The 19937-nt window shown below is 46.6% G+C and overlaps 1 long non-coding RNA gene and 1 pseudogene across 2 annotated transcripts in view; both read right to left on the bottom strand.

Annotated features, from left to right (window-relative positions):
* Positions 1–19937, bottom strand: part of LOC144099519 (uncharacterized) — a 48278-nt gene that overhangs the window by 26244 nt on the left and 2097 nt on the right. The window contains exon 3 of one of the 2 annotated variants that reach the window (XR_013307420.1): positions 11096–11160. This is a non-coding gene — a long non-coding RNA (uncharacterized LOC144099519). Of the gene's footprint in view, positions 1–10015; positions 11161–19937 lie in introns of those variants that run through there. The other variant, XR_013307419.1, reaches the window with a different exon arrangement.
* LOC144099636 (large subunit ribosomal RNA) lies at positions 13673–15004 on the bottom strand (annotated as a pseudogene).

Here is a 19937-nt window from a genome sequence, read left to right as displayed (position 1 = left end):
AGCTGCCATAAAAAAAAACTTAAACCAATAAGCTCCTGCCTGTGCCACTATGTATAACAGGCTTAACCCGATCGCAATATAAATGAAAAGGCCCGAAGGCAATGTTGTGCTTTTGCCACCCGTAGGTGGGAAAATAAAAAAAAATGGGGTAATGCTACTAAGCGACCCACAGCCGGGGGAGCGGGCCCGGGGAGACTCCCCTGGGACGTAGCGGATGGAGTGGGACATAGGTTGTGGGAATGGGACTGAGGGAAGGGTTATGGGTAATGTGATGGGAATGGGGACAGCGAGATATTGACCCTCATTTTATCATTGCTCGACTCCTGTCTGGCCACGACAGGGAGGGCGTCGATGTTAACCAATGGTGCGGCTCCACTCACGGGATACCCGACCACCCAACGACGCAATAGCTCCAACTCGGAGACAGGAAATCCTAACCCGGGGCAGCTGCCTCGGGCTCCTCCACGACTTTTAGGGGTCCGGTTCTGACTTGCGAATCGCTGCCCCGCTACTAACCATCAAGCGTTTTTCGCGGTTTTTCAGACACCGGAAGTATGTGTGGTGGATCCAGCCAATGGAATTAGACTCCCGGGGACCCACCTGTGCTTCCAACCAACCAACCTTGCACTCATTTCCTCCCCTGGCTTGCTCCAAACCTACTGAGGAGGGAGTGTTCAGGGCCGGGCTGACCGGGCCACAAGCTAAGAACCTGGCCGAGGGTGAGATAACCCGGGCCTACTCCACCGCTACTCCACAACATCGACGGTTTTCGCATCGGTCGTACTAAGGTGCCCCTTACCTCGGCGTCCCGCGCTCTAGCCTCACGGCCTCGCGGTCAGCCACCCCTGGCTGCTTCCCCGAGGACATCGCTCCCAAGGAGCCCTTCTGCTGGAAACCCCCGCGCGGACCAGGCCTCTCCGTGGCCAGAAACCGATGCGCCAGCCGGTAGCCACGCACGCCCCCGCGTGCAGAGGCCTTTTGATTTTTGAGCACTTTTGAGCCAAATTCCGTGAGTCCAACCTGGTTATAAAACCAGGCCTGGCTCCGCACAGGCATCGGACCTCACGTGCGCGACTGGCCCACTCAGTCGCTTGGGAGTCGCTGCCACTCCCATGGGGTTTTGCATCCCCAGAGGACGGGCCCCGGCCAGCCCATCCCCACCGCTGGCGTTGCACCGGAACAAAGCCTAGTAGCCGAAACTACACCGGCCCGTATCCGGTCGCGGGGGGGGGGGGGCACGAGCAGGCCGCACAGTCGGATTTCCCCCCCCAGTAGATAGGGACATAAATATATAGTGAGGCAATAAAAATAATAAAAATAAAAGCGCCTTTGCCTGTGCCACAAGTATAACAGGCTTAAACCAATAAGAAATAAAATGAATAGGGCCAGGGCCAAAATGAATTTAATAATAAAAAAGAAAAAAAGGAAAAAAGGTCGTTAGCCACCACCAGCGGAATGGCAGCCAAGGCAGCGGGCCTGAACGGTGGGCGTTTATTTATAAGAACAAGTGTGTATGTAATTAGAGTGCATATATAATGCCTAAGACCTCTTGCTTGTAGAGCTTTCATTATGTGAACTTGCTCGTTGAATGCTTTGAAGTTTTCAAGCCTTCTGCTTTCGTGTCTTCAGCAGTAGCACTCTTTCTCTTCGTGCTGTGAGAAAGTGCCTTCTGTAGATACCCGAGCTGAAGCACTCGTTCCGCCGATCCCAGTGACCAACATAGTTGTCGAAGTCTCAAGGTCGTGGCAGAGCTGCAAGATATCTAGTGAAGTGATTAGTTCCCCCCGACCCCTAATGAAGTTTAGAAAATTAACTGCTCATGAGTCTTAAGATTTCAAAAAAAGGAAAAAATATAACAGTAAAAGTAATAAGTAATGCTCTAGATATTACTATGCTGAACAATGCTCTCAACCCGACAGGGCCTCACTTACTCCTCCTACCCTCGTAAATAACCACAAAATGTGTCTGACTGTTCTCTTCTATTAGTGCCAGGACTATGTGACTCCAACTATTTAAGACGTCGTCCCCACCTCCTCCACTCTTCTCCCAACAAATCAATCCCATTCTGCAGTTCTCACTTACCATTATGTTTATATATGCATACAAGTGAATATACCTCCCCACCATTTTCTTTCTTTATTCCATTACCATTTCCTATCGTGGCTGTAGTCTCCTGTATCCTTCTGTTAGTGAATATTATGCCCCGCCCCACCGCTGTCTCCCCATCAGCCGCCCCTCCCATTATGGCCATAGGAAAAAGAAAAAATGAGGCCCAGAATCGGTGGGTTTGAAACAGAGCTTGCATGAAACCTGGCCGCAGACGCACTGCCTGCAACACCGTGGTGGGCTCCCGGAAGTGCGGAGCCATTTGCAACTTTGGGCCAATTTCCTATCTCTGTTGCCGAGACTGAGGTATGCCTCTGTGCCAGTGTTCTCGCACACCATTGCGCCACTCCGGCATTATGCCAGTATTTGCCATGGATGCTCGACCCTCAGGAGGAGATTGCCTGAATGGGAGCAAGGTACCCCCCAAACCAAAAGTAAAAAAAATAAATAAAATAAACATAAATAACATACTCCTTCTTTTCTCTTTCCCACTTTCTCACTTGCTCAATTATTTGAGCTATATGTCATCTGCTCAAGAGATACCCGTAGTGGCAAGGTGTGTTTTACACCCCTTGTGGGGTCCTTTCATGGCCCGCTAATGAATACTCTGTTGGGGCTATGATTTTACTGGGGTCACGTTGCCACCATGTTCCAGGAGGCCCCAGTGGTGAGCTGATTGCACCTACAGCTAGGGATGCAAGCACCCCCTCTCAACTGGGATTGATCCTGGGCAAATTCGACCTCTGTCGCTTATCAGCCTGTGATGATGCATACTATGGGTTGCCATGATAAAAGAATGTGGGAGAGGGCAGCCGCCCGGAGGAGACCACGGCTGCCTTAAGTAATGTCTTCTACTATACCTAGTATATTTGATCATTTATTACTCTATGTTGCCGATTACTGCTGTGCCCTCTTTTGATAATTTCTTGCTTCGAGTTAGTCAGACATCTTTTGTACTTTGCTAATTGCGCTATTAAGTTCTCGACTAAAGAGCAATCTGTGAGATAGTGATCGGATGATTCTGCCGGTTTGTTACATTTACACATATTTGACTCGAGGATGTTAAATCTATCGAGGTAGTAGGGGAAACGCCCATGTCCAGACACTGCCTGAGTTGCAAAATGATCCAGCGGAAAGTGGGGAGGAATTCTCTTGATGTTCTTAATCCACTGGAAACAATATGTTTCTTCAGCCTCCTGCCACTCTTTGTTCCAAAGTGTGACATTTTTCTCCCTAAGCTTCCTTTTGATAAAGGTCTTTGTCATTGGCGTCTCCACCGCCTGGCCCTCCAACCCAGCTTTCTTTGCCATCTCATCCGCTAGCTCATTCCCAAAGTTTCCCTGATGTGCTTTAACAAACATCAAACTTATCTTATGACTGGAGCATTTAAATGCTGCTCTGATGTCTTGTATAAAATAATTCAAATTGTGAGGATTTCTGAGGCCCTGCAGGGTTGACAGACTATCTGTAAGGATTTGATATGAAGCTGTAATAGGCATAGACTCAATTCTTTCTATTGCTTTTGTGATGGCTATTGTTTCTGCTATAAAATTATCTGCGTGTCTAGGAAGCTTAAACATTTTATAATCCATAACTTCTCCATCCTTGTTCATAAGGACATAGCTAGCTCCTACCTTATCTTCTTGTTCTGAACCATCTGTATATAGCTTAAAGTCTGAGTTTCAACAGTAGAATAGTTGTACTCTAACTTCTGCTGGATGTACCAACCATTTGTTGCCCTTACCAACTATTCCATCGCTCCAAACATCCTGCTGCTGCCAACTAAATGCTTGAACATTATTAAGAATTCGATGTAGTTCAATCTCTCTTTGTAATGTGAGATGAACGGGTGCAATATTAGTAACTACATTCAATGTGCTATTAGGTATTGTTCTATAACCTTTACAGATTTTCAAAAGTGGAATCCTCTGTATACTTCTTAGTTTTCTAAGAATATGTGTATTGTTAGAAAACCAGATAGGAGCTGCATACGCTATTATTATTTCAATGCCTCTGCTATAAATCTGTTGTAACTGTGTTGGCGCCATTCCCCAGTTCTTCCCGTGGAATTGAGAGAGGTGATAGGTGAGTGCCTGTACTTTACCTCTGATTTCCAAGTGTTCCAGGAAACCCAGCGAGCTAGTGAAAGTAACACCTAGAATTTTTAAAGATTGCACGCACCTGAGAGCCCTTCCTCCCAAGTAAAGAATGGGTGGCCTTTTTTGGTAGTCTTTACCGCGCAAAATGAACTCACATTTCCTATGATTAGAGGCCAATTCTTCCCCTTGTGCCCACACGTGCACCATATCCAGCGCTTTGTTAGCCACTTCTTTAAGTCCTCTTCTTGTCCCTGCTTGTACTGTGATGGTGATATCGTCCGCGAAAGCTTGTACCCTGACTCCATCTGGAAACCTCCCTCTCAGAAGTTTGGCAATTGTAAGATTCCATAATAAAGGGCTCATTCGTGACCCTTGCGGAGTGCCTTTTCGTAATCTATAGCACAAAGTACACTCGGGTAAAGTATAGGCAATTTTCCTATCCGATAACATGGACCGTAGTGTATTGATTAAATACTGTTGAATCTGCTGATTCTCTAATTCTTCCAATGCCGACTCCTTAGATATGCTTCCAAAAGCATTCTTTATGTCCATAGACATTATAAGAATTTTCTGTTTATTTGCTTTGCTCTCCTCTAACGCTTCCATAATCCCGCTGAGGGCATGAACGGTCGATCTGCCCCTTGTAAACCCATATTGGTTATCAGGAAAGGCTCTTTGTCGTGACAAGTGAAAATAGATTCGTTGATAAAGTAGCTTCTCAAAAATTTTCCCAAATAAGCAATTGATGGCTATAGGCCTATAATTGTCAGTTTTGCTCTCCGGTGTTCCCTTCTTGGGAATGAGTATTACTCTAGCTACTCTCCAGGCCTTCGGGAAATATCGAAGTTTTAACGCTGAATTAAGTATGTTGAGGAAAAAATCCCTATTGCTGTCATAAAGTTGTAGGAGCCGCCCTGTTGTCACCTGGTCAGGTCCTGGCGCTATGTTCTTTCTAAAGGTTTTTATGACTCCCGTAACCTCATTCGCTGCAAACGGGATGGCTGGGTCTCGAGCTTCCTCCTCATTTCCCACAGAACTCGATTGTACCTGTGGCAAGCTATGCCCTGCTTGCTCCAACTCGTAAAGGCTTCCCAATTGGAATTCTGCTGATTCTCTCAACGTCCTACATACATCTCCATTAGGCTTTTCTATTGCCTTAATTATGGTACCTTCTTTAATTTTTTTAGCTGCTAATTTGTATGGTAGTGTGAATGGGTTCTTATTCTTAATGCGATTGCAGTAGTCTTTCCATGACTGATCCCTTTTTTATTGATTAGCTCATTATATTTTTGCAATGCCTCCTCGTATGATTTCTTAAATTCTTCCCTTAATACATTCCTTGCATTTTGATATCTTCTTCTCAGTGCTCGAAGTCTTTTCCTCTCCATTTAATGTTCAGGACACCACCAGAGCTTAGCTATTTTGTCCTGGTTTTGCGGTTTAACTTTCTTCGAGAACTTGTGAATTAACTTTCTGATCTTGTTATAAAACGTCTTAATGAGCGAGTCTAGATGTTGAGGCGACGTAATTGAAATGTTGCCAGCCTCTTTAAACCATTCATCGTTAGTGAGCTTTGCCAGTAACCTATATTCCCCCATTTTGGTTAACCGTTTCCTAATGCCTATTCTTCCCTGTGCCCAAGTTGTCCGAATATACTTATGGTCTGAACTATTGGGAATATCTAATGCCTCCCAGTCCTCTATACTTTTCATTGTTGTTGTTGAGGTTATGGTCAAATCTATCCAGCTACGGCCGTTGACTGTTTCAAATGTTGGAATTGAGCTACTGTCATTTACTACTGTTAAGTTATTTCTTGTGACAAAGTCCAGAACCTTGATGCCTCTATCATCGGTAATACAGCCCTCCCCCCCCCCGAAGAGTATTTTTGCTATTAAAATCCCCAGCTATAAAGAGTTGATCGACAGTACTCGTTGATAAGTGATCCTCAATGACCACAAGTGTTTGCTGTACGTCCTCCGTAGGTTGAATGTATACGTTTACTATGTCTATTTCTCTAGCATTCACATAAGCTTTCAATATTATTAATTTGTCTGATACAATTACGGGAAAAATACCTATGTCTGGGTTATGTACTATTACTGCTACCTTCGGTTTATTGTTAAAATGAAATTTCTTGTCTTTTAAAGGGAATCCAATAATTTGCGTTATGTCTTGTTTGAATTCGAGACTGTTATTACTAGTGCCTCAGTTTTCCTACGAGGGGCTCTTTGTCCTCTTCGTTTGCTTCTGGACTTTTCTCTTTGGGGGCTCTTTGTACTACTTCGCAGTATGTACATCTCTCCTTTTCTCTTAAGATCTCCACCTTTCCTCGTAGACAATGAAGTTCTTGCATTGCCTCCATTGCGATTGTTTTCATCCTGCTGAAGTTGGTTAAAGCTGTGTTAATGAGGAGCGAAGCCTCATCATCGTCTCCCATCTTTGCTGCCAGTCTTACCAAGGCCTGTGAGAACTTTTTATCGGCCTTCCCCATCCTATGCGTGCTGGAGCAATCCTGATCTACTTCCTCTCTGTGACTACACTGTGCCTCCACTCGCTGGCCATCCAACTTTGGAAGCTGTTCGCCAACGAATTCATCCTCTCTAGTGTGAGACATCACTTCACTGTCCCCCCCCCCCCCCCCCCCACTCTGATGGTTCGGCTTCTGTTAGGACAGCCGCTCCAAGGAACTCCTCTCCTTCAAAAATTCCCTCGGAGACTGCTGTACCTCCTGCGTTCTCTTATGTTTTTTCCTTTCCTTTCCTTTATCCTTCCTTCTCATCCTGTCAGACTTCACCATGGTCACACCAGCCTCTGCTCTTGTCCAATGCAGCCAGTTTACTCGCTTTGCAGAGTAAATGAGATCAACGAAAAACAGGAAACGATTCGCCAAAGAGGACAACTCAGTGATAAAATAATCCACCCCGAACCTGAAAAAAAAAATTTTTTTGGACACCGTGTTTTTTGGCAAAGTCCGAATTTGAAAATATCGAAAAAATTCAATTTCTCTTGACTGGTAAGGTGTATCTGTGCGAATCTGGTGTCAAAATAAAGAGAATGGAGAGCAGAATACGGTCGTATAATTATGCTTTGGCTACTTCAAAATGTTTTGACCACGTTTTCTTATTTATTCATTAATTTTGAAGGTTACAAATCTAAATCAGTATTTCGAACAAAGAAACGTGGCGGAGGCGTTACGATATACATAAAAAACAATCTTAACTTTAATGTTATCACAGAATATACTGCTATAAATTCTAGTTATGAAACGATCGTGATAGGATGTGTCAACACAATTTTTGTTATCATGTACCGGCCTCCTAATGGAACCGTAGATGTGTTTTTGGATTTTCTTGAAAATGTGCTAGAATACTGTGCAGACATTGGCAAGCATGTTGTTTTATGTGGAGACTTAAATATTGATTTTGCCCCTCCTCAGCCTAACAAACAAAAGCTTGAGGATATCCTCCTTTGCTTCGGATGTGAAAACCTGATATGTACCGACTAGAGTAACAGGAATATCTGCGTCCTCACTGTACCTGTGTTTTACAAGTTATGATATGAATGACCTAGAAGCTGGAGTATTATCATATGAAAAAAGTGATCACCTACCAATATTTTTATTTCTGAACCACATTAAAACTAGGGAACCTCAAAATACCACCTCTAAAACCATGAAATATAGGAATTTTTGTGCAGAAAAAGTAACACTTTTTCAGAACTTACTAGCAGAAACAAGCTGGGAACAAGTATATTCTTCAGCCGATCCTGTTCTAGCGTATGATATCTTTATCAGCGAAGTTAAAAAGCAATACGAACTTGCATTTCCTGTCGATGAATTTCGAAAAACAAAAAAGGCAAGGAAACCCTGGATAAACGCTGCCCTTGTTAGAAGAATAAAGAAACGTGACAAGATGTTCGCACTATTTATCAAAACCAGGGATCCAAATACTCTTACGCAGTTCAAAAAATTCAGAAATAAACTTAATTCTCATATCAAACGTTCGCGAGCCATGTATTACGAAAACAAGTTCACTGAGATTTATAACAATCCCAAAAAAGTTTGAACCACCGTAAATAATTTGATGCCTAAGGGTGAGAGAAGGGACCTTACCGAATTGACAATTGAAGGTGTGTCCTACACAGGGACCCCCTGGCAAACAGACTTAATGATCACTTTTAAGCTGCTGGGGCTCCCAATCCCAACATAGACAATAATATTCAGCATAAAACACACATGAAATCAATATTCAGGGACTCGATTTTCCTGGTTCCTACAACTTCAGAAGAAATTTGTGCCATTATACGACAGCTAAGTAATAATAAATCTTCTGGAATAGATGATCTCAGGGTCCAACCCATAAAATCAGTAGCACAGCATATCAGCAGTCCGCTTTCTCACATATGTAATTTAATCCTTTCTACTGGGATGTTCCCTCATGAGCTAAAGATTGCAAAAGTGTCAGTAATTTTTAAAGGGGGAAACGAAAACGACTTAAATAATTACCGACCAATATCAGTTTTTCCAGTCTTTTCAAAAATTATGGAGCAGATTATTTACATTCGCTTATTAAATTTTTGTAAATAAGAAGGTATAATTGTAGAACAACAATATGGCTTTCAGGAAGACAAGTCCACTGAAAAAGCGTTACTTAATACTAAAGATAAAATAATAAGAAACTTTGAGCAAAAATATCATACAATAGGACTTTGACTTCAAGAAAGCGTTTGATTCCATCAAACACAATATATTGTTGAAAAGTTATACAACTATGGAATCAGAGGAATTGCATTTGACTTAATAAAAAGTTACTTAGATAGTCGACAACAATACGTGCAGATAAACCAAGCAAAATCAGGTCTAGGAACAATAAAATATGTGGTCCCACAAGGCTCCATCTTAGGGCCCTTACTGTTCTTGTTTTATATTAATGACATTATCGATATTCCACTTACGCCAGATATAATCCTGTATGCAGACGATACTAATGTATTTTTTTCTGGAACAGACTTAGAAATGCTTGAAAGGCAAACAAACAGCTGGCTAAGTAACCTATCACAATGGCTTAACATTAATCAGTTAGCCTTGAACACTAATAAAACAAAGTACATTATTTTCCGTCCCAGAAATAAAGCCATCAATAGAGAACCTATTATACAATTTCGTGGGGAACACCTAGAACGAGTAAACTCTCACAAATTTCTGTGGGTTATTTTTCAAGAAAATTTGAGCTGGTCTCTGCACATAGAAAAATTACGAAAAGATATTTCCAGATCAATCGGAATTATCTTCAAAGTAAAGAACTTACTACCAATGTGGTTAAAAAAGCAGCTGTATTATAGTCTAGTTTTTTCTCGTTTGCAATATTGTATTCTTGTATGGGGAACTACGACAAAAGCAAACATGGAAAACCTGCTTATACTACAAAAACGAGTCTTAGGATTAATAGAAAACTCTCCATATAGAGCCCCCTCAGCGCCACTTTTCGAAAAACATCAGATATTAACTATCACGAATATCATGAACAAAACAGTAGCTTTGAAAATATATGATCAAATAAAAATGGACCCGGCTGGGTTCTCGCAAACTTTCTTCTTTAGAGACCACGACCATAACCTTTGGCATATGACCTGTAGAAAAGAACTAGTGCGTACGGAACTACGGTACACAAACGCTAAAATATCGAATCGCTGATCTTCTAAATAAGTACCCGGGTATTATAGAAACCATTCACAACAGTCGTTCCAAGAAAGCATTTAGCAAAAAGTTAACCCATTTCTTTTTGTGACATAGCAATGGCTTACTTTTTCTGCACATATCTGCCCTATATTAAAAAAAGAAAAATCCATGTTTTTATTAGAAAAGAAAACCTTACTTTGGCCGTCCTAGTTGAGCTCTTCTTGCCTTTTGTTATGTTCAGTCACACCGATATTTGTATTTTATGTGCAATTCTGTGCAACAATGTTGACTCGCGAATATACTTTTTACAGCATTTCTTAATTGTGTACCTTAAATGAATATGTGCTGTTTTTTTCTTGTTTTTTTCTTTTTTGACGTTTTCGTGTATAATGTTATATGCAATGTCTCTTTGGTGTTATGATCTGTTTTTCTTTAGTTAAACCTGCCCACTGCTCAGTGGTAGAGTGTAAAGGGGGCGGACGCTTCGTCAGGCAACTTTTGATTGCCTTTTTGTTCGCCTCCTCGGCAACCAAGTGTTGTTGAAATAAATCTGAATCCGAATTTGAAAATATCGAAAAAATTCAATTTCTTTTGACTGGTAAGGTGAATCTGTGCGAATCAGGTGTCCAAATAAAGAGAATGGAGAGCACAATACGGTTCTCTAATTGTCTTTCGCGTAGAGAAAAGTTTGCAGACCACTTTTTTGACAGGAACAATAGAGTTTCCTGTTTTTCGTTAATTAAAGCCCAAATAATGCAGACCCCACAGTGACGATGGTGTCGTTCGACAGAGTTCAAAAGGCACATCCCTTGGAGTGTTTTGTTTTAGTGTGTCTCTAGCAAATCAAAGGTTATAGCCATTGATTTGACCGATTGTGTGTTTTGATTAGTGGTGTGTATTAATGAGTTTTCTGTGGTCGAGAGGAAAAGTGTCGCGGAGAAATTGGTGAGAGAGGGGTGGCCAATTCGGTGGTTTAGGGAGTACAAGTGTGTGTTGTTTACTTGCGGAGCGGCGACGATGGAAAAAGCTGGAAGATTTTAAAGGAATTGGTAGCTTTTTAGAGCTTTTTGTCTAATTAAGAAACTAATTAGCCGCACAAGAAACTGTTGATACCAATAATTTCGTAGCTTTAAGGCCTATCGAATGCTATGATTATCAATGATCTGTGGTAAGGATGAAACAAGATACGAAGGAAAGTTTGAGATCTACTCACTTGGGGCCGGCTCGAGGCAGGGTGGCCGCGTGAGCTCCCGAGCATGCGTCCGTCCGTGGCGGTGGCTGGAGAGGCAGTCAGTAGATAGGGGCATAAATATATAGTGAGGCAATAAAAAGAATAAAAATAAAAGCGCCTCTGCCTGTGCCACAAGTATAACAGGTTTAAACCAATAAGAAATAAACTGAATAGGGCCAGGTCCAAAATGAATTTAATAATAAAAAGAAAAAAACGAGGGAAAAAAAAGGTCGCTAGCCACCACCAGCGGAACGGCAGCCAAGGCAGCGGGCCTGAACGGCGGGCGTTTATTTATATGAACAAGTGTGTATGTAATTAGAGTGCTTATATAATGCCTAAGACCTCTTGCTTGTAGAGCTTTCATTATGTGAACTTGCTCGTTGAATGCTTTGATGTTTTGATGTTTTCAAGCCTTCTGTGTTTGTGTCTTCAGCAGTAGCACTCTTTCTCTTCGTGCTGTGAGAAAGTGCCTTCTGTAGATACCCGAGCTGAAGCACTCGTACCGCCGATCCCAGTGGGAATCCCGTTAATCAATTCATGCGCGTCACTAATTAGATGACGAGGCATTTGGCTATTTTTTTGCGGTCCTCCCCACCTCCGCCGCTGTCACTCACGAAGCCCCCTAGGCCAGGCTGGCCTCATCAGCTTTAGATCAATGGGGGACTTCGGAGCGGCAACTGCGCCGCGTTAGCCGAATCAGAATTCTGCTACATTAGCGCGCAGGATTTCAAGAACGAACGGATTCCCACTGTGACGCAGTGGTACAATGTTAGTAGTGGCGCGGGGCTGCAGCCGGAGGGCCCGAACCTCAGGACACCAACGTGCCCGTCATACGCTGGTGCATCCTAAAGCACCGGACCACACCTTCTAGACAACGAACTGTTAGTACTTTAAAGTCACTCTTTGGGCAACCAAGAAGTTTAAGGGATTTAACAGATTCCCTTTCCCAAACACCCCGATAACTTAAAGTCAGTGAAGTAACAATGGGTTTAAGGTTATCATGATCACGTGAAATTTGGCTTAATAAGTCGTGCAGCATGTACTTTGAAACCTTGCATTGATGGCCTGGGACATCGTGATACCGCCTCCCACCACCTGCACATCGAGGACCACCAATTGATCATCCCTTTTGATTACCAAGTCTGGTTCTCGGTCCCCGAGTGAGGTGGCGTAGATTGGTTCTTCCAGGACTTGGTAGCCCCTCTTTCGGAGGCTACCTGCCAGGTAGGCTGCCAAAGCGTTATACCTGTGAATCCTTGCCCTGTAAGTACGGTGGCATCTTTGGAGAATATGTGTCAATGTTTCGGAGGAGTTGCAGCCCCCTCTACACTGCTTAGGTACGTCCTGACCCCTCTTCGTTCGGGTCAGATTGGGCATAGAGTTGTACCTAACTTTCCCGGCATCGATAAAAGCGTGTCCACGGAGCAGTTTCGTTCCTTCGGCGATCCACGCAGATGAGCTAGGAGCCGAGGAGACCCCTTGCAGGGGAGAGCCGTAATTACTACTGTGGAGAGATGATTTCCAGTAGTTGTTACCAGATGCCGTCGAGTCGATGGTGAATCCTCGAAAGTTGCACAGCTCTGCCTGGCGTCTTATGGACTTAATAGAGTCCATCTGTGCAAGGATGCGGCATGGATTATTTGATGATGCTTCAAGTTTGGTGATACGCTTGATGCGATGAGCCCGCACAGAAGTTCGGAGGCACGGGATGCCCAATCCCCCGTACTTAACAGGGTCATAAAATGCCCCCAGAGGGAAGTCATGAGGAAGGAGTAGCCATTGACGGATGGCCGCCCGGAAGACTTTGTCGCACTTGAGCAGTTTGGCTGAAATCGGTCCCAACACAAGCTGATAGAGCAAGCGAGGGATAACGTAATACCTCAGAGCGACTAGTCGCTGCTGGGGCTTCAGTGGTGCTTTCGTTAACTTTGAAATATAGTCTTTAATAACCGGAGTCAGTTGGGGTGTTTCCATTCCAGTCGGAGTGAAACAAAGCCCCAGGTAACGCCAAGATGTTGCGGTGGCCTGGGGAACCCTCTCTCCAGCGATAAAAAACTGCTGGTCAACCTGGATTCTGGAGATCTTGTTTTTTGCGTCGGCCACCACAGACAGCCAGGCACTTCTTCGGGTTAGAGGCATAGGTACTCCCGCCGTTTACCCGCGCTTTTTTTAATTTCTTTACGTTGACATTCAGAGCACTGGGCAGAAATCACATTGCGTCAGCACCAATGCTGGCCCTCGCAATGCTTTGTTTTAATTAGACAGTCGGATTCCCCCGGTCCGTGCCAGTTCTGAGTTGGCTGTTTTCTGCCGGCCGAAGCAAGAACCTCGGGCACGACGCCCCCGGAACAAGTACAGCTGTGGCTTTCCACAGGAAGGTCCCGACGCTGGTCCGGGCTCGGCCGCACCGCTTTTGACGGCGGCGAGCCTCGCCCAGTCCCGGTGCAGTGCCATTCCTGCTTCTGGACCCCAGCCCGTCCGGCTCAGCCCTCAGAGCCAATCCTTTTCCTAAGGTTACGGATCCGTTTTGCCGACTTCCCTTACCTAAATTGGTCTAGAGACTAGAGGCTGTTCACCGTGGAGACCTGCGGCGGATATGGGTACGGTCCGGCACGAAAATCACACTCCCTCACTCGGATTTTCAAGGGCCGACAGGAGCGCACCGGAGAGCGCAAGAGCCGCACTGCTCTACGGAGCCACCGTCCCTATCTCGGGGTGAACCCATTCCAGGGACTCCATCTCCTTACAGAGAAAAGAAAACTCTTCCCGGGGCTCCCATCGGCGTCTCCGAGCTGGTTTGCGTTGCCGCACTGGGCCCCGAAGGACCGATCTCCGTAGCCGTGTTCGGGACTGTTAACCCGATTACCTTTCGGTTGCAGCGGGGCGTCTCCGATTCGACAGACAGAGCTGCACAAACGCGCCCGCTTCTCAAAGGATTTCTCCTACTTTAAGAACCCACTGACCAATGTTAAACTGCTGTTCACATGGAAGCCTTCTCCACTTCAGTCCTCAAGGTTCTCACTTGAGTATTTGCTACTACCACCAAGATCTGCACCAGCGGCGGCTCCAGGCGGGCTCGCGCCCGACACCTTCAACGCCCACCGCTGCGGCCCTCCTACTCGTCGCGGCTTAGCACCCCCACTGTTCGTGCTACTCTGCCAGCGACGGCCGGGGATAGGCGCGACTCTAGAGCGCCATCCATTTTCTTGGCTAGTTGCTTCGGCAGGTGAGTTGTTACACACTCCTTAGCGGATTCCGACTTCCATGGCCACCGTCTTACTGTCTTAAGCAACCAACACCCTTCATGAGTTCTCATGAGCGTCCCGACTCGGGCGCCTTGCCCTGGCGTTTGGTTCATCCCACAGCGCCAGTTCTGCTTACCAGTGGACAACTTTCACTCTAATCGCAGCGGGAGGCCTCAACCCAGAAGGCCTCCCGTACACCCATTGAAAGTTTGAGAATAGGCTGAGGACGTTTCGACCCAAATGCCTCTAATCATTCGCTTTACCAGGTGTGACTTCTCTCCCATCGAGCGTAAGCTATCCTGAGGGAAACTTCGTAGGGAACCAGCTACTAGATGGTTCGATTGTTCTTTCGCCCCTATACCCGAAACGGACGATCGATTTGCACGTCAGAATCGCTTCGGACCTCCACCAGAGTTTCGTCTGGCCTCGTCCTGCCCGGGCATAGTTCACCATCTTTCGGGTGCCAACGTGTGCGCTCTCGCTCCGTCCCGGCGACAAGTGAGCGCCTGGGACGGGCCGTTGCTGCGCCCGAACCCCTGTGCGGTCCGGGATCGCAACGCGGCCCGCGAAGGGCCTTCACGTTTCAATTGCGCCATTGGGTTTCGAGAGACCCATTGACTCGCGCACATGTTGTAGACTCCTTGGTCCGTGTTTCAAGACGGGTCGGCGCAGCACGCGCCTCACCCGCGGGGACAAGCTCGCGCTCGAGGCCACATCTACAATTTCGTTGTCGAGGACATCGGAATTTCCCGGCACGTGAAAAAGTTTAAACAGTCTAGAAGACTTTAGGGCCAAAAGGTCTGATTTAAGTTTGTCAATGTTGTAATCTCGTGTGGCGTATGTAGCCAAGGCCGATAATATTGCCTGACAATCTGTGTAAAAGCAAACGGGCGAAACCGGAAGCGACCGCGCGAAGGTGACCGCCTCCGTAAAGGCGACCAGCTCCACAGCGTAGGCAGAGGTCGCACCCTCCACCCGAAAACGGCCGACCGCCCGAAGGCGACCGCGCAAGCCGAACGGCACAAAAGCAGCGCCAGCAGAGACGGAGGTGTAAGCACCGTCGGTGTAGATGTGATGCGCCGGCAACAACGCCGCAGCCGCCGACGCCTCCACATCCGAACGACTGTGCGGGAAACATACAGCCTCCGAAGGGTGCCGAGCGGAACTGTCGAAGGGCTCCTCGACCTCGAGAGCACGGAAGGACCTCGTCGCGAAAGCTACGTCCTGCTGACGGGAGAAGAGGTCGAACTCCGCGTTTAACCTGTCGAGGTCAATCGCCAAGGGTGGGGCGTGCAGAAGAATCTGCGACGCCCGCGTGCTCGTTGTGGAATAGGCCCCCGCCAGCAACAAAAGCGGGGACCGCTGCACCGACACTAAGCGAGAGCACAAACCAGAATGGGGACGCTCAGTCCACCAAACTGGCGACGCATAGGCGAGCGTAGGCAGCACGACCTGGCGGTAAAGCGCCCTCAGACGAGCAGGCGCCGGTGTGCCGCTTATGCGGAAGAAAGTCGCCAAGCGGGCAGACAGCGTCTCGGCACGCTCCTTGAGCCTTTCTGCGTGGGGAATGAATGAGAGGGTGCGATCAAAGACGACGCCGAGCGCCCTGATGGCAGGCCTGAATAAATAAATTATTATAAATTATAAATTATTTACCAGTCACAGAGCAAATATCACGGGGTGGTCCATGTACAGGCGCGGACAGAAGTAAACGGAGCGCGCCGAAAAAGAAAGAACTGCGTGTCAGCGCCGCCTAGCCAAACTAGACGAAAGCTCGTAATCGCCACGCGCATGTACAGGCCCGGTTCCGGCGCGACCCTCTCAATGCTCCGCTTGCCTCGCATTCGTCCGGTGTCTGTGTCGTGCTGATGATGATCATGACCGGATGGTCGTGCTCTGTGTAGCTAGCGAACATTCCGGAAAACAAAGACCGCTGTCTTGGTAAGGCAAATTGCGCTGGGACGGCTCTACCATTAAGCCGCTTCGTTTGAGACAGCTGGAGGCGTGTTTGCGCCGCAAACAACCCGCGTGTTTCGAACTTTTGCTGCCGCTGGGACTCTGCTGCGTCTCACTCGCAAGCAAAAGCGCTCGAAACACTCGGCATACTGCCGCAGTTTTGTGTTAATTTTCTACAGTTATCACTGATGATTCGCCTTGTCCCTACCAGGCGCTGACGCAGCACTAGTGCATGCACCCTGCCTGTCTCCCCCGAAACAAACTGCCCCTGTACTGGATCCTGCTCTTATCACCACCGAGACAGTGCGCTGCGTATCGCGCTGTCATGTGCGGAGCAGAGCTCATGGTAATCATTTCGCATGCACCTTCGGATCCTTAGGATGACTACAAGCACCCGCTGTCTCACCCACACGAATGCCGCGGCAGCAGTGCGTCACTGTTGCGTGCCCCGCGTGCGAAATTCGGCATATAAGTACCCGTGATCGCCCACTAATCAGAGTATGAGCCACGACAGAACCCGGCAAGCGATCCAAACTCTTCTGTGCGAGCTGTATTACTTCACTGCTACCGGTTACATATAGACATTGGTCTGTTTGAGATGATAGGCGTGGAAACCCAACAGCTGCATCCAGCACATTTGGAAGCAGTCACTATCCTTGAGACGCTGGATCGCGCTGCAAAAAGCGCCAAGAGCGGCGGTTTCATCTCATTTTAAGCTGACCTCCTAGGCGAGGTTCCAATGCAGGAGCACTGTGGTGCAGTACAGACACACAGGGCGCATGCTTTGCCGCTCCATCGGTTCCTCGTGGGTGCAAGCCGAAAATCAACGGTAACTGTATTAAAAGAACCCGAAACTGCGGTGGTGGATCGAGTGTTTTGAGTTTATTTGGTCTATAGCGAGATGGAAATGAATCCCAGAGGCAACTAAAGTTCGAAGGACGCGCGCTATTTGCGATGGAAACGCGCCTTCAGCTGTCACAGATGAAACGACATAATGATACCGTCACCCCCGCGGGATTTGTGGCATCAAGGCAGCGGTCTGTGCGCTCCGAAATGCCCGCTCGCTACTAAGGGCACAACCATCCGACGATAATCATCATCAGCGTGACCCTGACTACGGCCGAATGCGAGGCGAGCGGAGCAATGAGAGGGTTGCGCTGGTAGGGGGCCTGCATATGCGTGTCGCGATTTTGAGCTTACGTGTGGTTTTGCTAGGCGGCGCTGAAAAGCAGTTCTTTCTTGTGCGGCGCGCTCCGTTTACTTCTGTCCGCGCTTGCACATTAATGTCTAAGGCATTTGAAAAAAGACGCAAACAAACAACTGGTGTCCATAGTATATGCTGTTTCTTTCAAGCTTTGTTGAACTATGATATCAGGTAGCATGCTGAAAGGCTGAGTCAAACAGGTCACTACAAGCTCCTAATTTCCTGTAAGTGTATTAGAGCAAGCATATTCACTGAACTTGCACAGTCTCATCGCCAAGCAAGTGAAATGGCAAAAAAAATCAAAACTGACCAAGATAATCACAGAGGTAACAATTTATGGTGAACATTCACCTTTTTTCATTTAGCACTTTGTCAAGACATCGTGGGCTGCTGTGGTGTTGGTTGGCGCCGAAGTTACAATTAATCGGGCCAACCTGCCCACCACTGCACTCTCCGTAAGTTCGGAGGGGGAGGAGCGACAAACTTCTCCACCCCGCGTGCGAAATATTGTGATTCGACTGCTGACCGGCGATAGGGGCCACGCCTGATTAGTCGTTGCCTGCGCCTCATGCCTCCGGTCAAGTTCCGTAGCGAATTAATTTAATTAGGCAAACAATAACCAAGTATTACAATATTTCCGACAAGGTAGCGCCGTACACTGACGTGACGCAAATAACACAAGCACCAATTGAACACGTTAACACAACAATTAACACAAAGAAAGAAACATCAGGGCAATTGCTATACAAAAATGTTACGAGACGGAAATACAGGACAAAGGATTACGAGAAACACAGAAAGCAAAAATACAAAGATAAAAGAGTTGAAGTGAGTGGTGAGAAACGATGGCTTAGCTGCGGAGTGGCAAGGTCCGGTCGCAGGGAGCGTCGGGCTGCGGTTGCTCGTCGCGGGGTTGATGGGGGGCTTGCGGATACAGGCGAACTTGGGCCTCGCGTCTTCGGGACCACCGTCGCCGCGCTCTACGCGTCAGAGCTCTCCCCCTCGGCTCCTTGCCGACCACTTCCCTGGCTGACCTTACTCACGACCGCACGCACCGAAATCTCCAGACCAACTGCCAGCGCGCGGCGTTTCCGTCGCCCCTTCGCTTGGCAAAGAATGAAAAAACAACAACACAGGGAAAAAAGAAGACTCTTCAGGAGCCACGCACAGAGGAATGCAGCTCCCAAAAATAAAAAAAGAACACATGAAGGAATGTCGAAAGAATTCGGCACAGCCTTAATCTCACGAGGAGTCACTGGGGGCCGCGAACAGTGCCGGGGCATTCAATCCGCTTCTGCAGTTCCCAACACGTGCAAGCGCTTGCCACCAAAGCTGGACAGGGCAGGCATGAACTTTGTGACACACTTTTAGCTTTTTTGCGCACAGGCTATAATTCAACAGACTTTGAAGTAGTTTGCAGTAGACGGTGCTTATTTTCCACTCAGATCTAGAGGCAGTAAAAATATTGCAACAACAGTGAAAAGATAGTTTAACAGTATCTCTTGCTGGACTAGTTGGTGTAACATTGTGTAACAAAAGTAAAAACAGCGCTAATTTTTACATAAACAACACAGAAAGAACAGACAGGACGGGCGCTGTCCTGTCTGTTCTTTCTGTGTGGTTTGTGTAAAAATTAGCGCTGTTTTTACTTTCGTTATACAGTGAGAGGCCACAGAAGAGAAGCTGTCAACCCCAATTAATGTTTCACCTTTGAGGTGCATTCATAGCTGCACTATATAACACCATTCATATTCTTTTCATCAAGTGAAATAAGACGTATTTGCTCGACCAGTCTCTGAGGAGTGCCATGTGACACCGGCATTACTGCAGAAGCTTGACATGGTTATCGTTCTACTATGATTGTCTATGAGGAGTGCAATGGGAGATGGATACTAGAGGCAAGAAGCATTGTTCTCATGCTGTAATATCACCTCAGAATGCTGCCCTGTAGCCCATTACTTCATATTGACATTTTTTAAAGCCTGGCTGCATTGAAGGGGGTCTCTAGTGACTCGAGAACAGGTGGGGAGGGAACTAGAGATGGAGAGAGAGAAAGCGGCTGAGCTGAGGCTATGCCAGTGTGTTCATTGTTGCTGTGTAGCCTTGGAGCTGAGCGGCCAGCTCTGTTGCATTTTTTGCATCTTGGCTATAAGAAAACGTATTAAAGATTCTTGCTAAAAATCACCACGAAATTTAAAAATGACAGGAGAAATGTTCCAATCACCACTAACAAGAAAAAGAAAATTGGTTGCTTGCTTCGGATTCATGTGCTCCCTACATTCTAGTACAGGGAGTCTCAGATTACTCGTTAGTTTTGTAAGGGTTCCGAGGCCAGCCGAGACCCCCCTGTATTTAAGCACTGCTTCTTTCTGAGCATGAAACTGGCACTATCTGATGATGACCTATCGAGAAGGGACAC

Source organism: Amblyomma americanum, chromosome 7 (genome assembly GCF_052857255.1).
Source record: "Amblyomma americanum isolate KBUSLIRL-KWMA chromosome 7, ASM5285725v1, whole genome shotgun sequence".
NCBI classification, from domain to species: domain Eukaryota; kingdom Metazoa; phylum Arthropoda; class Arachnida; order Ixodida; family Ixodidae; genus Amblyomma; species Amblyomma americanum.
The sequence above is the reverse complement of the archived record's forward strand: the minus strand, read 5'-3'. Positions and strand labels throughout refer to the sequence as shown.